Here is a 6,059-nt window from a genome sequence, read left to right on the forward strand (position 1 = left end):
AAAGTCATGACTCAGGTCACGGTGGGAAGGTGTGATGACCGATGCGAACGGCCACCAGGCTCCTCCAGATCCTCTTTCTAATGAGGACCCCAGCAAATGACAGCAGCCCCGAGCCAGTCTCCAGAGGCAACAACTCTCCCAGACCTCTCCACCAGCCCCCTCTGCAGGTCCCCACGGGCAGGCGGCTGCCCACAGCCTGCAGGGAAGTTTCCTCCAAGCCGTGGCCTGCTCACCTGGACCAGCTTCAGGCTCTCATGACCTGCCCACCCAGACTCTCATTCCCTCAGCTCTTCTGATGCACGTTGTGGAAGTTCAAGCTGCCACAGTCAACCCTTTTTTCCTACAGTGCGTTCAGGGGCCTAACTGACCTGTAGCAGATGTCTCTTCTGATGCGCAGTTTCGCTTGTAAGTCTGTAAACCAAGAGGCATTTCTCAAAGTTTGGTCCAAGACCCTCCTACATCAGCTATAGCTGAAGGGTTTTTTATATATATATTTATTTTTATTTACGTATTTGGTGGCATTGGGTCTTAGTTGTAGCCCTGGACCTTCAGATTCACTGCAACATGTGAGATCTTTAGCTGCAGTAATGTGGGATCTAAGTTCCCTGGCCAGGGATTGAACCCAGGCCACCTGCATTGGGAGCAGAGTCTTAGTCCCTCAACCACCAGGGAAGTCACCAAAGAGCTTTTAAACAACAGAATTCCTAAGGCTCTACTTCAAACCTATGAATCAAAATCACCAGTTTTGCATCCCAGGATTCTACATTATAACAAGTAGGCCAAGTGGCTCTTGCACACCCACAAATTAAAAAAAAAAGTTATAATATTGCCATGAGCTGGAGGAAGTACAAGCTGGAATCAAGATTGCCAGGAGAAATATCAATAACCTCGATATGCAGATGACACCACCCTTATGGCAGAAAGTGAAGAACTGAGCCTCTTGATGAAAGTGAAGGAGGAGAGTGAAAAAGTTGGCTTAAAGCTCAACATTCAGAAAACTAAGATCATGGCATCTGGTCCCATCACTTCATGGGAAATAGTTGGGGGAACAGTGGAAACAGCATCAGACTTTATTTTTTGTTGCTTTCAAAATCACTGCAGATGTTGACTGCAGCCATGACATTAAAAGATGCTTACTCCTTGGAAGGAAAGTTATGACCAACCTAGATAGCATATTAAAAAGCAGAGACATTACTTTGTCAACAAAGTTCTGTCTAGTCAAGGCTATGGTTTTTCCAGTGGTCATGTATGGATATGAGAGTTGGACTGTGAAGAAAGCTGAGCACCGAAGAATTGATGCTTTTGAATTGTGGTGTTGGAGAAGACTCTTGAGAGTCCCTTGGACTGCAAGGAGATCCAACCAGTCCATCCTAAAGATCAGTCCTGGGTGTTCACTGAAAGGACTGATGCTGAAGCTGAAACTCCAGTACTTTGGCCACCTGATGTAAAGAGCTGACTCACTGGAAAAGACCCTGATGCTGGGAGGGACTGGGGGCAGGAGGAGAAGGAGACGACAGAGGATGAGATGGCTGGATGGCATCACCGACTCAATGGGCATGAGTTTGAGTAAACTCCAGGAGTTGGTGATGGACAGGGAGGCCTGGCACGCTGCAGTCCATGGGGTCGCAAAGAGTCGGACACAACTGAGCGACTGAACTGAACTGAAGGAAACCCCAGCAGGACATGATTATGAGGAAAAAGGCTGTTGGGACTGTAGAAATCATCCTGAGGACTCAGTAAGGCTTCCCATCCTGGGAAGCAGGGTCCAGACACAGCTGCCAGGCTCCCTTGGAGTTGCTTTAGGCTCCATCACTGTCAGGCTCCCTGAAGTATCCTCAAAGCTCAGGACACACAATATCCCTGGACCTTTCCTGTCTGAGCATCTCCTCTGATGCCCCATTACTACACCAAGAATCCTTAGACCAAAGTATTTGGTATAAGAGACCCTTGTTCCCTGTTACCCTGAGAAACACCTTAGTATAAAGTTGATTACACAGTTCTGAACCCCTCCCGGTCCCAGCCACTGATCTTGCCTTTCTTTGTGTTAAGTCATCAATATGATGGACTCCCTGGTCTTGTTTACTTGATTATTTTGTAACTGATGGCTTCCTGGAATATCACTGCTCTAGACTGGTCTTTCTGGCACGTTTCACTGCCTGAAACATGCCAAAGATGGCCACAGCATTTACACCCTGCACCTCATCCTCTTCCATGTGACCTTGGTGGAGGGTCCTGCCAGACCCCAGCACTCCAGTGAGAAGACAAGCCCAGACAGAGCCTCTTCTTCCCCTGGGTTCCTGATTACTTAGTTCATCCTTCTTTCTTTCCCACTTCATTCTCATATTCCTTCGACTAGAAATACTTATGTTAATCACTGTTGGGTGGATGTTTGACATTTTAACTAATGATACTCAAAACTGGGTCTTTGCAATGGACTAAAACCACCCCCACCCCAACAAAGCTCGTATGTTGAAGCTCTAAACTCCAATGTAATTGTATTTGGAGCTAGGGCTCTTAGGAGATAATTAAGGTTACATGAGGTCAAAAGGGTAGGATCCTAATTCAACAGGATCCTTGGCCTTAAAAGAAAGAAGAGGAAGATCTTACTCAATCTGGATTGATCAATCAATCTCTCTCTCTCTGTCTCTCATATGCACGCACGCACACACACACACACACACACACACACCACATACACTGCAGAAGAGCCATGTGAACACACAGAGAGAAGGCTGCCATCTAAAGCCCAGGCAAAGAGCTCTCACCAGAACCTGACTATATTGACATCCTGATCTCAGACTTATGGCCCAAGTGAGAGAGAAACTTCTGTGGTTTAAGCCACCCAGTCTACAATGTTTGTTATGGTAGCCCAAGAAGACTAAGGAGATCTTGTTGTAAATTATTGTAAAGTAACTCATCAATGTACACCATGATGGGTGTTATAAAGAAGGTAAACATCAAGCAATACTCGATGAACCCAGCCCTGATGGCAGGAAGTCTTCCCAGAAGAAGAATAAATCCTAAAGGATGAAAGGGGTAGAAAGTATCTGCAAAGGAGAAGTGGCCCATGTGTAAAACTCAGAAGATGAGACAGACCATGGCTCCACTGGTTCTGCAAGTATTTCACTATGGCAGGTCAGCAGAGTGAAAAAGGCTGAGTGACAGGAGGCCGGGCTGGAGATGTTAGAGGCAGAGGTTCAGCAGGCCTTGCAGTGGACATTGGGTTGCATGTGTCCTTAAGAATTATGGTTGTTTTCTCAAGGTATATGCCCAGCAGTGGGATTGTTTAATCATATTTTTTTAGTTTTTTAAGGAACCTCCATACTGTTCTCCACAGTGGCTCTATCAATTTTCATTCCCACCAACAGTGTCAGATAGTTCCTTCTGGGATGGGGGGAGGTGGGAGGGAGGCCCGAGAGAGAGAGAATATGTGCATACACATAGCTGATTCACTTCACGGTGCAGCAGAAACTAACACAACATTATAAAGCAATTATACTCCAGTTTCAAAAACTGAGGCCTTGAGGACACATTAAGGAATCTGAAATCTATTTTGAAAGAAAAAAGCAAACACCTAAAGTTTTTTCTTTCTTTTTTTCTTTTTTACAGAAACTGACACAATAGGAGATATATTTTAGAAAGGTCACAGGAAGGAGCAACATATCCATGTCAGGGTTGTCTTCAACAACAGCAGTATTAATTTGACTAACATTTATTAAGGACCTATTATAGACCAGGATGGAGAAGGCAAGGGCACCCCACTCCAGTACTCTTGCCTGGAAAATCCCATGGACGGAGGAGCCTGGTAGGCTGCAGTCCATGGGGTCGCAAAGAGTCAGACACGACTGAACGACTTCACTTTCACTTTTCACTTTCATGCACTGGAGAAGGAAATGGCAACCCACTCCAGTGTTCTTGCCTGGAGAATCCCAGGGACGGGAGCCTGGTGGGCTGCCGTCTATGGGGTCACAGAGTTGGACACGACTGATGTGACTTAGCAGCAGCATAGACCAGGAACCATTTTGAGTATCAGGGATATAGAAGTGAACAAAATAGGCCCCAACCACCCCCTCGGTAGCACCAATATTCTTACATGGTGAGATACAGTCCAGAAATAAGTAAACAAAGAAGTATACATTATGTCAGATGACAATTGGAGTCCAGGATGAATGTGAACAGGCAGAGGTGGGAGGTTATATAGAACACTAAGAGGAGGACTTGTTAATAAAATGACATTTGAGCAGAGACCTGAAGGAAGTGAAGAATGAGCTGGAGGAACCTGAGGTCAGACCATCCCAGGCAGAAGGGATAGCAAGAGCAAAGGCCCTAAGGTAGGCGCAGGCCTGTCCCAGAAATGGATAGGAGACCAGTGCAGTCAGAGCAGTGGGAGACCAGGAGAAGAGGAAGAGATGAGGTCAGAGAAGCCAGCTCTTGGGCCTTTAGGGGATGTTCTCAAAGCCCTGAATTCTTGCCCTGCCAGAGCATTGTCTAGGCCCACAAAGACATGTACAAGCTATAAACTCTTAACCATCTATATGCCACACTTTGTTACCTGGACCCCAAAACAGCTCCTTTGGATCTAGTTTCTCTTGAGCAGTTCTGCCAGTTACCAAACACACTCCCTCAACTGAATTTCTCACAAGAAATAAGTCGGTTTTTCACTCCTACTCCTCTAACCAGAAGGATTTAAACCCAATCTACCTCTAACCAGAAGGATTTAAACCCAATCTACAGAGCCCAGAGCAAATGGGTACTTAACCATCACTTCATCTTTTTCCTGTGCCCAAACAAAATTCATCCTTCTATCCCCAGACCCATACTCACACTCCCAATTTTGTTACCATCTGAGAATCAAGACAAATACTTGAAGCAAAGGGTGGAATTATCAGAGTAACAGTATATGACAGGTTTTGAATGGGCAAAATAAAAGGTTATTTGTCCCCCAAACCTCAGGGCTTCCACCTGAACAATATCAGAAGGTGAATTTTCACCAAATCCTTAATGAAATAAGAAAAAAGAGGGGAAAGGTAGTGGCTTTCTGTAAAATTAAATTTTTTCAATTTAAATTTAATTTGGGGATCTGTGTTGATTAGCTACTATCACAAATACCAAATATCTTGGTGGTTTAATGCAATAAAAGTTTATTTCTTACTGTGCGGGAAATTAAGCTATTGCATGTGTTCTCAAAACCCACCTTTTATACTCACCTTTACAATGCTGGAGCTGGAATTCAGTGAACCACACTATGCTTTGATGGCTGTTTCCTGAAGTATCCATTAGTACAGGGTCCTAGAAAGGGGCTGCAAAACTGTAGGAGGGATAAGAGACGTGCTCCTTCCTGGGCATGTTTGGGATTTCAGCCCCTTTGTTCATGTTTTTCTAAGTTGCTTTGTTTGTTACCCTCATCAGTGTCACCTGAGCACCATTTCTTACCTGGCGGCAGCAGCTAGTTCTAGAAGCAGTTGGTTTCCACTTTTTTTCCTCTTTTCAAGAGCAAACCTCATCAAGCTCCCAGAGGTATCAGCACCACACTGCAGGTCAGCGTCCCTTCCTCGAAAGTCTGAGTTACAGTTCCACTCTCACTCACTCGGAATCCAGGGAAAATACTGTAGGCTGACGGTGGCTTTCTAGACAGCTGTGTGTGCACCCTTCTGTTACCTTGAAATTCAGCCATCTTCAGGGCATCGGGTCTTCTGCGGGACGCTCAGCACCTGTGCCCCACGTGGGGCACGAGAGCCAGGAGGACTGTGGGAGTCTTTACGGGGCGGGACAACCAGCAGCAAACTTCACTTTGGCTCCATCCCCGGAGCCAGCCTAACTGCTAAGGACACTGGGAAATGTAGTCTGGCTGTGGCTTGTGGCTGAATGTAGGGCAGTCACTGCCGCAATGTCCTCACAGCAGTTGAATGTTTAACTTTCATAACTTAGAGTAAGAGTAGATGACAGGCTTGGCAAAATTAAAGGTTATTTGGATTTCCAGGTGGCTCATTGGCATCCACCTGCCAATGCAGGAGACGCAAGAGATTCAGGTTCAAACCCTGAGTCAGGAAGATCCTCTG

This window comes from Odocoileus virginianus, chromosome 10 (genome assembly GCF_023699985.2).
Source record: "Odocoileus virginianus isolate 20LAN1187 ecotype Illinois chromosome 10, Ovbor_1.2, whole genome shotgun sequence".
NCBI lineage: Eukaryota > Metazoa > Chordata > Mammalia > Artiodactyla > Cervidae > Odocoileus > Odocoileus virginianus.